Source organism: Artibeus jamaicensis, unplaced genomic scaffold (genome assembly GCF_021234435.1).
Source record: "Artibeus jamaicensis isolate MK-2021 breed Jamaican fruit bat unplaced genomic scaffold, CSHL_Jam_final scaffold_847, whole genome shotgun sequence".
Lineage (NCBI taxonomy): Eukaryota > Metazoa > Chordata > Mammalia > Chiroptera > Phyllostomidae > Artibeus > Artibeus jamaicensis.
Genome location: NW_026522057.1, coordinates 6,786,686 through 6,800,572, shown reverse-complemented (window position 1 = coordinate 6,800,572; position 13,887 = coordinate 6,786,686). Strand labels below are relative to the sequence as shown.

Genomic DNA, 13,887 nt, shown 5'->3' with positions numbered 1-13,887 from the left:
GGCAGTGGGGAGCCAGCGAAGGCCTTTACGGAGGGGAGGGCCAGCATCAGAGCGAAAGCATCGCTCTACCTTCTGCAGGGAGGCAGGACAGAGGCCGTATCACAAAAGGCTCTGAGTGTCAGGCTCAGGAGCACAGATTCCCTCATCTGCTTTTAAGCAGAGGAAGGGCTGGTGACTTTTGTGTTTTATAGAACTCCCCCTGGATTCAGTACCCCCTGGGTACTGAAGGCTGGATCTTGACTGAGGGAGGCCGGGGCTAAGAGAGGCCAGGGATGTGGTCTCTTGTGGCTTAGTTTGGGGTAACGGCTGTGTCGCAGATACCTCTCAGATGCATCTTAAGGAAGGGGTACCGAGCCTTTTTAAACTAAGGCATGTGCAGAGCAGGCAGAAGGGGCCCTGGCTTCGATCCTGTGCCCTGCTGTGTCTTGCCCTGTGACCTTGGCTTGGCCAAGTCAGTTAGTTTCCAGGGCTTCAGGTGGTGCTTGGGTAAGGAGACCCGCAGGATGCGATCCAGAAAGAAAAGGGGGATGTTGGGAAGGACTCTGTTTCACTCACCTCCGTGGGGGAGAGTCCCCTCAGGTCACAGGAGGGCCAGGAAGGGGGGTAACATTCTCCCTCCTTCCCTCTTCTTGTCGGGAGGGTGAGGACGAGGACAAGGACGAGCTCATGTATTTTCATGCTCAGCCTCACAGTCCCGGCTCACAGAGGCTGGGAGGCTGCTCAGGGGTGGGCTGACCTCGCCTGCGAGCAGACACTCCGCTATTGTTCAAGATGGAATTGGTCCCAGGAAGCTTGGAGCCTGCGAAAACTGCTATGAATTTTGCAAAACAGCTCAGAGGCGGTAAAACATGTCAGAAGAATCAAATTCGGAAACCCCTGTTTAGAAGCTGCGCTCTGGACAGGGTGCCTGGAGAAAGGGCGACAGGGCAGGCAGCCCGGAGTGTCCCTCCCTGGTTGCGTGGGGCGGGGGGTGCCCAGCCCGTGCAGATGGGAGAGGGCCCTGCGGCCCCCAGGCTCAGCTTCTGTCCTGGTCATCTGGCATCCCCATCTTTCCCCAATGTATGTCTACTTTTTTTTCTCTTTGAAAGCAGCTTTACCATTTTGTAAAAAAAGGATACATATGCTCATTGCAAAAAATTCAGACAATGTGGAAAAGTTCAAAGAAAAATGTGAAAATCACCTCAGAATTTGCCATCCAGAGCTAACCACGTACCATTTCGGTGAATGTCCTTCCAGACGTCTCTCTGAGCGTAAAGATGCACAGACAGGCTCCACGCTTGCAACGCCGCCCGGAGCAGGATCGGCCGGCACCTGCCGCGCGTCCCCTGTCTGGTCCCCTGCTCAGCAGCACGTCACGGGTCCCTTCCTGTCAGTGCGTCTAGATCCACCTTGTGGATTTGACGCCCGAGTTACACGTATGGCTGACCCTCCCTTTGCCTGCCCAGTCCCCCGCTGATTGCTCTGCTCTTGTAAACATCCCTGCAGTCCACGTCAGTGTACATATATCTTTGTGCCTGCCTTCCTTCCTTCCTTCCTTCCTTCCTTCCTTCCTTCCTTCCTGCGACAAATGCTTATAGAGTGTATTCTATGTACCATCCCGGGGATGGAAATGATGAATAAAACAACATGGTCAGTCCCTGCTTTAATCGTGATTCTGATGCAGTGGGAAGGCAGGACATCCAGCCCACCCCCCCAGCAGGGCAGACAGCAACTTTCTGCAATGGGTTTATGGCTGAAGCATTTACCCACATAACTATCCAATGAATAGGGGACACAATGACAAAGGAAAAGTACCCATAGTATGAAAGACATGTATAGGCTATGAGAGAAAAGGAAGGTATCTTAGACTTGAGAGGCAAGGAGGACTTCTCTGAGGAGGTGACACTGAGGTTGTCAGATGAGCGTCCAAGAGGCAGGGGGTGGAGGCAGAATGGGCAGGCATAAGGAGGAACTGAAAGGATTTCACTCAGAGGGAGAAGTACTTGGATTATTAACATACAGAAAATTCCTAAAAATGAAATTGTTGGGCCAGGGTAAGCAGAGTTTGCATTTAGTCATTCATATATTGTAAATTGCTCTCCACAAATATTTTACGAATTTGTGATCCCATAAGGAATAAACGGGGGGTTGTCACGAAGACTCAGTAAGAGTAGTGTGGAGGGCTGGTCGCTGCTGTTGCCATTATTATTATTATAGTTATCTTTGCCAATCTAATTGGTGAAAAATGATATCTCATCTTTGTTTTTAACCAATGTGTCTCTTTTTGACTCTGCAGGAAATTGAGCTGTTGCAGGGAAATGAATTATCTTTCTTTCTCAAGTCACCTTTGACAGACACCTTCCTGTGCCCCTTGGAGAGGCAGGAGATATCCAGCATCCCTGACTGGTAGTCCCATTCGCCCAGCAAAAGCCCTGGGACTCAGAGGTGGCTCCTAATCCTGCCTGGCTCTGGGTTTCCAAAGGCAGCTGCCAATCAGAGAGTAGTATGGCTTAAAAATCTGTGTAAGATGGGTATCCTGCCTGTGGGGAGGGACTGACAGGGAGGTGGGGGCCCTGGAAGCAGAATCCACATGCCATTAGGGGTGTTTAGAGATCCCAGGTGCTCCTGGACGATATTAATGCAGCTATATGAATATTAACAGCATACCATTAATATTAATGACAATAATAAACAAGTGTGAGGATTATTTTTAAAGAGGGCTGCTGCTCCAGCTGTTGCCTCCCTTCATTAAAAGGCTTCTGAGATCCTCTGCCTTCCTCTCCCCAGACCAAGTGCAAGACTCAGTGGCATCTTCATGACCTCCGCTTGGGCAGGGACTGAACTAAAGGGCACTTCTGGCGCTTTGGATCGACGGAGAATCAGTGCAGAAGACCCCAACCCGTGCAAGGTGCTTTGGGCCCTGTGAGCGGTAGCGGCCAAGGAGGGATGAATCAGCTCGTGTGTGGGCAGCCAGCTGTGAAGACTCCACTTCTGACCCTCTCTCTTGGGCATAAGGCCCAGCTGTTTACATCCCCAGTGGAGTGTGGAGGGGGCTTGAAAGGGGCCAATCTCTTGCAAAGGTGGCTGGAGGAATTACCCTGCTAAAGTGGTCATGAATTATAGAAAGGAAGAGGGGGGAGGAAGGCCCAGAATATCATATGTGTAAATAAACCGGAGTGGCGGCCAGACGGAGCAGCCAGCCACGGAGCCTCCGTGCCCACAGCGCCCCTTCTCCTGCTGACCCACTCGTCCCAAGTACTACAGCCGGTCGCTCACAACCTCCTTCTTCAAAGGGTTTGTTAATAAGTCAATGACGGAACATCTAAAGGGGGAAAATATTTCTCTTTATAGTAGGAGATAATTGTCCCAGGGAAAAAAAAAACAACAAACCTTTAATTACAACTCACATGGAGAAAGCCTGATTTGTGGGCCGAGCCCAAATGCTGAGGAGCTGGATGTAAAATATTTGTAATATTTAGGGAACCTAGAGTTTTACATAAAAGTAAACAGCATTGCCCGAAGGCACAATTTCCAGCAACACAATAAAATGTGCAGTGAATTTATGGCGGCCATCCATTAGCTCTTACCAAGGCAACGCCGCCCCTATCTGTCGTCCATCATTATAATAGAGGGTTAATGCACCGAATTTACATAAAAAAGTCATATTGTCTGCATGAATTATTTACACTCGAAGCTGTTTTTACAGCTTGGTTTCAAGCTGGATTCTGGGAGAGATTCTGCCAGTAAATTACTCTGTGGAGACCTGGTTCTATAACTGTGCGGAGCCGGCAATGAAAAGAAAGGAAAATGGGCAGGCCCTGGCGGGTCGTTGGTGCTGACGCCTCTCGGGCGGGGGCTGGAGGCAGCCGTGGAGGCTTTGGGAGGCCGTGGGACCTTGCTGCAGGTGGGGCTCCATCTCTGGGCCTGTGGCTTCCCGGTGGCTGCCCAGCAGTACATGTGGGCAAAGCTGGTTTGGGCCCAGGGAACCAGAGAGATCTCCAAAGGTGGCCGAGGGCTCTTGGTGGCTGAAGCCAGAGGTCTTTTAGGGATCATGGTCCTAGGGAGGGAGAGGAGCTGTTGTGTTTGTTAGAGCAGGAGCCTAGCTCAGCAGTGTGAGCATTGTAACCTCCTCATCCCCATTGTGCAGATGGGAAGACTGAGATCTCAAGAAGCACCTACTCAAGAAGCAGGAAGCCGGTGCACCCAGTGGGCCTGGGGAATGTGAAATGTGTAGACACTTCCGACTTGGGCATCCTGTCTGTGGGGGAGGGTGGGGTTAGGATGGGGTGTCCCTAGGAGGACATCCCGAGTCCTGTCTCAGTTCTCGTGTTTTCTAGGACCTCGAGTTGAAGGCAGTTTTAGTGGTGGGGCTGGGATGCGCTGTTTTGTGGCACTGGGTTCTTATATTCTTTTCCCTTTGGAAGGGGGTCCTGGGGAGAACTGCTCCTGCTTGTAGGTGACAGGGAATTATGGGAGGCTGGTCATTGCAGGGGAAACGCATCCGGATTTTTAATTCCATGCCAGCTGTGTAGACCTGGGCAACCCTTCTGGGCACTCAGCTTCCTCATCCATCAAATGGGATTTCTATTCCCTCCTCTCCCAGACTCTTTCTGTCCCTCAAAATGATGAGAGGCTCAGAGGTGATAACATGTCTGGGAGGTGTATGACGTGTTACCAACAAGGTTACGGGTGACAGGGCAGCAAAGGGAAGTCTTGAGGTTAGGGTGGATAAAGAGACTTGGAGTGCAAGACAGACAGATGGAGAGAGAAGGCCAGGCATTCAGACACAAAGACATAAAGGAATCCCAGACAGAGACAGGGAGAGACAAAGAGCAAACACACAGAAACACAGAAACGAGAAGAAAGGAAAAGAGACGGAGAGGAGGGCGGAGGTGGCTGTCACAGGGAGAAACGTCAGGCAAACTCGGGGTGCCAAAGGCTCTGACTTCCTGGAGTTCCGAGGGTATTTCCCTGGCCACTGAATAGCTTGGCAGGGCAGGGTCTGCCTTGGGGCCAGGGCTACCTCTTGCCTGGACCCTCTGTCTCTATCCAGGCCAAGAAGTGCTCAGGCTTCCTTCTGGCCTGTGGGTTCCTCTGCTTTTCTGTAGATGAGGAAGCCGAGCTGGGTGCCAGCCCCCTCCCTGCCCCCACCCCCAGCACTGGGACAGGCACGTGACTGCTGCTGCACTCTGGGGTCTCCAGCTCCTGGAACAGTCCTCGCGGGTCCCAGGGGCCTGGAGACAACAAATGACTCCCCACTGACGGGTTGCTGGCTGCACAGCGCAGATAATCACGTAAGGCCAGGGAACCCCTCCTGCCCGTGCTGGCGTGATTTAAACCAGAACTTTGCTTTCATCCCCTGGAGAAGCCAGATTTAGATGATAAATTTCCCTGTCTTCCTGGGAGCATGCACACACACACACAGACACACACCTGCGTACGCACATGGAGGTGCTCACACCTGGCAAAGTCCCCTGTGTGAATACCCGCATACGTGAGTGTCTGGCCCATCTGCAGACCACATGTGTACACACTCACATGTGATTCTCTTGCATGCATGTACATGCCACCCAAGGAACTCCCGGCTGCAGGTTAGGGCGGAAGGAAAACGTGGTGGTGGCCAGAGCAGCTGGGACCTGTGGGGTGGGTGGGGAAGGGTGATGTGGACAAGCAATGCCGAAATTTGAAGAAGCCCTTCAAACCTCACTGCACTGTGTTGCCTGGAAGATGGGAATGAGTGAATGAGCGAATGTGTGTCTGCATGTGAGTTCCTGCGCGCAAGGCTGTGTGCTTATCTGTGGGTGTTCACAAGCGTGGGCGCCTTTGCTGGGTGCCGAGGGTGATGGTCTGTGGGCGGGGCCGGCCTGGAGTTAGGCCCACCGTCAGCGGCCTGCTGCTGGCCTTGGGGGGGGCTGGTGTCTCTCCAGTTCAGTTCCTTCTGGCTGCCGAGGGTCCTGCCAGCTCTGACTCTCCAGTCTCTGTGTGTCATCTGGAGGGTGGGTTTCTCTTACGTCCGAGTGAGCTGGGCTTGGGTGTGTGTGTGTGTGTGCCGAGTGTGCCTACATGCATGCTCATGCCTAGGTGTGGTGTGTGTATCTGTGTGTACAGGTGTGGGTGTGTTTGTGTGAGTGTACTCTTCATAGCAGAGAGGATGTGCATGTGCCCATGTTGGTGTTGAGTCTAGTGTGTGTGTGATGGTATGTGTGGGGACCATCCTGTGGGTGTGTTTTGCTCAGTGACAAAATTCAAGAAGACAGGAGGCCATCCTTGCTTAAAATCGCGCCCCTCCCCACTTCTTACTCCCTCTCGGCTTCAATCTTCTCCGTCACGTTGACCACCACGAACACACTGTTTTTTCAGAGTGGACCCCCTTGTCCAGGGGGCCACATTCCAAGGTCCCAGCGGGCGCCTGATGCCCCGGGCAGCACCGAAGCCTGTGTGTGCTGTGTCTTTTCCTGCACGCAGGTACGCACTGTGGCTTGCCCTTGGCCTGTCTGAACTGCCAGCATTGCTCCTCTTCCACTTTGGGGCCACCGTGAGGTAGAAGAGTGTGACTTGAACACGAGCACCACGGTGACCAGTTGGTCTGCTGACCGCAGCTACTGGCAGCGCGTGCGTGCAGCGTGGGTATGCAGGGCAAAGACAGGGGAGATTCAAAACACCATGCAATTTGAAACGTGTAAGTTGTTTATTTCCGGAATTTTCCATTAAATACTTTTGGGCCATGACTGACCACGAATAACTGAACCTGTGGAAAGCAAAACCTCAGATAAGCCGGCGCGGGGGGCGGGTACTGTATCTATTTTGCTCAAGGTTTCTTTTTCCCTGCCAGGGTGTGAGCTCTGTGCGGGCAGGAATCGCAGCTGTGTTGTCCGTGCCTGGACCCCGCCCAGGGAACCGCCTCCGGCGCACAGCACAGCGGCATGGCGGATGTTCGGTAAATGCTTATGAATGAGTGAGCAAATGAATGAGTGAGTAACTTTAGCACCTTCTTCAAGAGTTCCCTTAAGTGCTGCTGTTTTCCCCTAAAAAATGTGGTTAGTCATAAAACACCATTTGTGGACCGGGGGAGTTGATCTCACCAGCGTGCAGAGGAAGTAGGGAAAACGAGGTGAAAGGGAAGGTGACCTTTAAAGAGAGAGAGTGCTGCTTACCTTCCGTGGCGTTCTGAGGGTGGGAGAGTAGACTTTAGAGTGTCAGGAAGGGAGGTGGAGTCGGTAGAGTAGAGATAGGAGGGTTAGACGGTCCTTGGGGCGGGAAGAAAAAATCGCACTGGATGGAAGAGGCGGTGGGGTCCCGTGATCATTCCGCTGACTTGGTGCCATTTGTCAGCCTCCCTGTCATGAGTGCCGAGTCCATGGCGTTTGGAATCTTCAGTGGGTCTTCGGGTGTTTGCGCCAGGGAGTATCTGACTTGATGCAGGAATCCATGGAGAGCCGGGCCGCCCCATACGGCGGGGGCTGTCGGCCACACACCCGAGGCTGTCCTGCACCCTAAGTGTCACTTTCTTAGTGAGGCCTCAGCCGCCCTACTTAAAATTGCTACCTGCCCCTCCCAAGTGCTCTACCCCCTTACCTTGTGGTATGGTTTCTTTTGCCCTTACCCCCCTTCAGCGCACTAAATGATTTAGTGATTCACGTCTATTTTGTGCTGTTTTCTCCCTGTCGGAATGAGAGGCTTCACCAGGGGTCGAGCCATCGTCTGGTTTGGCCACTGGTGAGTCCCGCGTGCCTAGAAGTGTGTCTGGCATGTAGCAGGTGCTTAATCAGTATTTATCGCATGAGTGGGTGGGTTTCTGTCTGTGGAGCGAGGGCATGAGGGGACTTTTGAATTTTTATTTTTTAATGAACGGCCTTGTAAAGCGAGTGCTCGTGGTGGTGCGACTGGCGAGGGCTGTGTTTTGACTGTGGGGTGACTGCGTTTGGGAAGAGAGCGAGTGTGCTCCGCAGCCCTGTCCTCTGAGGCCCGGGAGCAGTTCTCTGATCGGGGCTTCAGGGACTGGGCTCCCTGCCCGGACGTGGTTGAGGGTTTGCGAACAGATCCACGGGTGGCTTCCTTCGGAGTCGTTGGGAATCCTTTCCTTGGCTGGCTGCCCCCTTGGTGGCCACAGGCCTGAGCCCCAGCCCTGGCAGCTCCGTGGGGTCACTCCCTCCTTTCCCCACGGGCAGACCTGGGCCCCAGGCTTGGGAAAGGGTGAAGACTGGTGGTCAGTGGTGGGCAGCCATGCTGGGTGGCTGGATGTGTACTCCAAATACTCTGGACGCACAGTCTTGATTGAGAGGAGGCTTTGGGTGCTTCTTGGGCGGGTGGGGAGCCTGGCAACTGGGGGTCTAGGAGGCAGTGGGTGGTTCAGAGGCATCAGGGTCTGCAGCTGGTCACTGGGTCTGATGAAGGGCTGGGTCCAGGGTGGCCTGCTGCTCAGGAGTCAAGGGCCCAGGTGTCAAGAAGCTTAGGACATGGCTTCAGAGGTCAGCCCCCTGATCCCAGTCTTCAGGGAGCAGTGGGGTCCGTGCCTCAGTCCAGTCCCTTTCTATGTGGAGGCGGTGGTCACAGAGCTGCTGGGGGATGGGGAGTGGCCATCCCTGCAGATCACAGTATCGGGACCCAAAGGTGCTCCACCAAGTGGACTTCGGGCTGAGGTCCGTAAGGCAGGTGCAGGAGGGCCAGAGGCAGAGGCCCCTCTAGGCCAATATTTAGGAAATAATGCCTAAGGTTGAGAGTTTGGTGTTCAGGGTCAGACAGAGCTCTCATTTAGCTTCTACCTTTTCAGCTGTGTGACCTTGGAAAGGCTATTTAACCTTTGAACCCCAGTGTCCTCCTAGGCAAAATGGGCTACTTTTTATTTCATAGTGGGACTGAAAGGATTAAACTGTTATTACTATTGTTAGTATTTTACTTAAAAAACCCCACACTGATCCAGGAAAGGAAGACTGCCTTGACAGGAATCCACATACTAAGGACCCAGGGTTGTGGCTGATGTCGAAGTTGTGTGGCACCCGTGATGCTTGGAGGAGAAGACAGTGACCCCTGGAGCTAACGTGGGCTGACCGAGGCCAGGTGCCTCTTCTCTGTCCTCAACAGCCACGGGTGGTGGGTGAAGAAACTGAGCTTGAGTGGAGAGGAGCAGAATCGATTTATTGAGCACCTACTGTGTGCTGGATATACTTCGATACATTGTCTAATCTTCACAAGTTTGTGCATTAAACCTGACTGTCTTCATTTTGCAGATGAGCAGTTGAATCTCTGGGAAGTCAAGTGACTGGCCCAAGACCAGTGCAGCCGGGATCCCAGCCTGGGCTTATTGGATCCTCTCTGTGATATCATGCTGCCTCCTAAGACACAGGACAGGGTTTCTCATGACTCCTGAGGACATGATAGTGGCCCTTAGGGTGCAGAGGGGCCTCCCATCTGGCTGAACAGTAGCCATGGAGTATTCACATAAGTGGAACCAGGTCAGTCTGTGAAGGGCTTTAGCAGCTGCTGCGGGGCTCTGCCTTCTACGCTGTTCTGACCAATACATGCCAAGTTTCCAGGAGAAGACATAAGGAGTGGGGGCAGGCCTATAATAGTAGGACATGGTAGGACAGAGAAAAAGTCAGAGGGCAGAATGAGGACCCAGAAGGATCTCAATGGGCTGGATTGACAAAGTGCTGAAACGTCACAGGGATAAATGGTGGGACCCATCTTGGCTACAGGAAAAATTGTAGAGAGGAACAGCAGCTCATGAGAGAAAGATTTAGTAGTCATGGCCCATTAAGTTCAGTATGAGTCAGTGGGATACATCAATAGAGGTATGAGGTTTTCCACAAAGGAGTGGGGCCACCATCCTGGCCTGGCCTGCTCTCTGCCATGGGGTAGTCACTATTGTTTGTATTTGAAGGTCATGTGCACTTCTGTTTTTTTCAGTTCTTCCTCTGTTTTTTTTTTTTTCTCTTTTGGTGGGGGGTAGTTCTTAGAGGAGCAGAGCCCTTCTGCAGTTCGACCCTTGGATTCCATCCAGAGCAGCCCTCTAACATGACATCATCGAAGGAGAGAAAGAGGTTGCAGATTTTCAGAACTTTTGTTTGAGCAGCAAGCCCTGGATCCAATCTTTATGTCACACTGCCCTTATTTGGGGGAGATGGAAGTGCTGGTCCCTGAATATTCTGAAACTGGGAGAGGTCCTGGTCCCCTTGGCCACCACTGGCTAGGTGTATCCCACACCGCCCCCCAACCCCGTCTCAGTGCCCTTAACCCGGTGGTCAGTGGTTGGCCAGGGCCTGGCAGGGCTGCTTCTCCCGTGTTGGAGACCGGTAGGCACAGCAGGCCTTGCAGTTGCTCCCAGTGGGGCTGGATCCCCACATGAGCTGGGGTGTCACCTGCCAAGCTGCATTCAGCACAGGAAGCGAGTGCCTGGCTCAAAGGTGTACTGCTTAATTGGGAGGTTCTCTTCCCCCTGAAACGCACTTCTGGCAGCTGCAGTGAAGGGAAGCTGTTGAGCTTCCCTCTCGTGCCAGAATCACAGCCACTTCTTCCTGAGAAAGAAGCAGGGCTGAAGACAGTTTTACTCGTTAAATACTTCCTTTCCTCTTAAATCTGTTTTTGCAATTTTTTTTCACAAACGGAGAAGTAAACGGATGATACTGAAATAAGCGAGGCATTTGTGATAGGAAGGTTAAAGCATGTTGCTGGGGGTGAGGACTGGGGTTGGATGCGCCCCCTGCTTCTGCACACAGGCTGCTCACAGCCTGCTGAGGGTGGGAGTAAGGGAAGTGGTCACGCCTCTGTCACTTCCCAGCCCACAGCGGCTGTCATCTCCAAGTGCGTTGGGGATGCTGTTGGGAAGGGAACGAATATATGTTTATTAAGAGCCTACTAAGTGCTGGGCCTGAGATATAGGTGAACTCATTCAGTCCTCATAACAACGCTGGTGGGGACTGAACTCATTCAGTCCATTTTTCAGATAAGGAAAATTGAGGCTCAAATGGATTCAGGTCAACCAGTCAGGGCTGTACAGAACTGGGATTTGAACCTCCATTGACTGGGCCTCAGACGTCACCCTCTTTTCACTATACTTTGTTACCCTGAGCAGTTATGTATGGAGCTGGGGGTGTGAAAGGAGGAGGAGGCAGAGGAAAACAAAGAAGATGTGGAGACATCAGCCAGCTCTGAGGAGTGGACATCCTACCTGGAGAGATGAAACAAGGTCCTGATGGCTGTGAGTGAACTGAGCCCCAGTTACTGGGTTCTAATAAATATGGGGGGTTTGGGGAAGGGTGTGGGGCATGGATGGGTTTGGTTTGATAACCAGGATGGGCTCCCTGGAGGTGGAGGGCCCTGGCAGTTGAATAAAGGTGAGGGAATGGCCTCACTGCAGCCATGGCAAAGGCAGGAAAGGCGAGAGCCTGGCTTGCGTGTGAGGAGATAAGTCAGGGTGGGCAGGGCTGGTTGTGGTGAGGATGTAAGTGTTGCAGTGGGCGGGTGGGTGGGAAGGTGCGGGGGTTGTCAGGTTGAAGAGCGTGTTGCAGAGAAAGAGCCCCGAGCTGGAAGGCAGGTGTCTGGGTCCTGTCCTGGCACTGCCACTGACTTGCTGCGCAATTTGGGGCAGGTCCCTTTCCCTCTCCGGGCTTTAGATTTTCTGTCTATAAAATGATGAAGTACAGGATTCCTGATCATCCTTACAGGGTCCCATGAAGAGAGAAGGTGACCGTCAAATCCAGAAGGCCTTCTTAGCATTAGAATAATGAAATGTTAGTGCTAAAAGGAATCATCTATTGAACCATCTTAATTTACATCTTAGAGGATATGCAGGGAAGGGAGATGGGAGAGGGGAGAAAAGGCATTTCAGGCAAAGGCTATACAGCAAGAGCAAAGGCACAAGTGGAGGCAAGACACTTGTTTGCTGGTGTTGAAGAATAAATAACGTGGGTGGAGGGAGAGCTAAGTGATTGAACAGGCGAGGGAGGTGCAGCCAGACCCGGGAGGACCAAGGGGCTTCGATTCCATCCTCTGGGGCGTGGGAAGCCATTGAAGGGATGGGATGCACTCAGAGGGGCAGTTCTGAAAGATGACTTTGGCAGCTTCTTTGATGATGAACTTGACAGGGTCTAGAGATGGGTCCCTGTGCAGGGACGAGTGCGGGAAGACCAGTTAGGCAGCTCTGGTGTCAGCATGGCGAGAGCTGGTGACCGTCCGAGGCGGGCAGCAGAGTGGGTATGCGGAGGACAGCATGGGTTCCAGGGGAGCCAGGAAGGGGAATAGCTAGCACCTGGTGATTGATTGAATGTGGGGGGTGAGGGGCGGGGGGAGTCAAGGACGCCCAGGTTTCTGGCTTGGTGATATTCGCCAAGACAAGAAACACAGGAGGAGGGCTAGGTTTTGTGGGGGGCAAGCTGATGAATTCAGTTATGGATTTGGTGAGTTTGAGGCATCAGTGGAACATGTACGCGATGTTTTTTTCTTTCATTTAGTCATTCATTATTTATTGAGCACCTACTATGTGCCATACACAGCTGGACCCCGCCCTCCTAGAGCTGTCCATTTGGAGGGCATTCAGAAAATCTGCCTGAGCTGAACCCCAATCTGCTGAATGCCTACCCACTGGTTTTCTTCTGCCCTGTAGGACCTCTCGGGGGTCTCCGGTCCTTCAGAGATTAGAAATCAGTGACTGTGTTTCCCACAACGCCTCTGGTTCAGGGAATATGGAGCTGTGGAGAGAATGGGAACTTCAGGAAATTGCGAAGAAATGCAGTTCCGCCCGAGTGCCTTTCTGTGTGGTCGTGTTTGTAAGTGGGTTTAATAAAGCCTCTCTTCCAGGCGGTGGTGTGCTGGAGTGGGTGCCTGCTGGCTTTTCGTTTGGACATTCCATGTTAACATTGGTTTGAAGTGTACGGCATAGTGTCAGGCATGATTGTCACCCACAACATGATTCCCCTGTTACGTCTTGTACCCCACCCGGCACCATACGTCATGATTACTGTGCTATTAACTGCACTCCCTCTGCTGTAGTCCTGTAGAACTGACTGAGGGCATCCCTTCGCAGCGCCGTGTCCAGTGACATCCCGGCGGTAGCTCGCAGTTGGCCGAGGTGGGAGGATCGGCACCACAGACAATGGCAAGTGCTGTCCGTCAGGGCTCGCTGCTTCCTTCAGATTCTGGCCGGTGAGCGTTTGCTGGCAGGCCGCCGTGTGCACAGTTAGGATTAGCACCGGGGGTGTTGAGCGCCTGCGTATGCACACACAGTAGGTACATCGTCGTGCGACCACCTTCTCCTTCGACATTTTCCTTGTATGCAAAAAAACTCTATTGTCTCATTTGTTCAGAGAAACAACTTCCCTTCAGCCAGGGACTGTCCCCTCTCTTTCCTCAGATGACGTGGTTCCAGCGAAAGCTGCCATCTTTTCACTTTCTTTGGCCTCGACAGAGGGCCGAAGTCAAAAGCACGAGGATTTTGGAGTCTTACGAATGCAGGCTTGAATCTTGGCTCTGCCTCCTGCTGCCTATGTAATAACCCTGGGCAAGTTATTTAATCACTCCGAGCCTCAATTAAGCCACCTGTAAACAGAGGATGGCCATGCCTCCCTCATTAAGTTGCCATGAAGATGAAGTGAGGTAATGGGTATGTGGGTGGGCAAGGACCTGGCATTGAGGTGGCAGTTTCAGTGAAAGCTTGACCAGTGTTGGCCTCCTCCTAAAAAGTCCGGCGTGGCCTTGGGAGACAGCTCTGACGATGCGGAGGGCGGTGTGGGGGAGGGAGGAATTAGGGCTGCATCCTTGGGAGAGATGTTTCCTGGTGGAACATGTAGGCCGGGAGAGGCTGTGGGCTACAGGACCCTCCAAATGTATTCTGAGTGCGGTGGAGGGGAACTCCCCAGGCCGCAGTTCACCTGCAGATCAGCAGATAGACTCCTCTCATCAGCTCGGCTTGTG

General features: G+C 52.8%; 1 long non-coding RNA gene across 1 annotated transcript; it reads left to right on the top strand.

Annotated features, from left to right (window-relative positions):
• Positions 1-2,287: 2,287 nt before the first annotated feature.
• LOC128626649 (uncharacterized) lies at positions 2,288-11,169 on the top strand. The gene is made up of 4 exons (XR_008390634.1): positions 2,288-2,501; positions 2,767-2,887; positions 9,207-9,431; positions 11,051-11,169. It is a non-coding gene; the product is annotated as an uncharacterized LOC128626649 (long non-coding RNA).
• Positions 11,170-13,887: the final 2,718 nt, after the last annotated feature.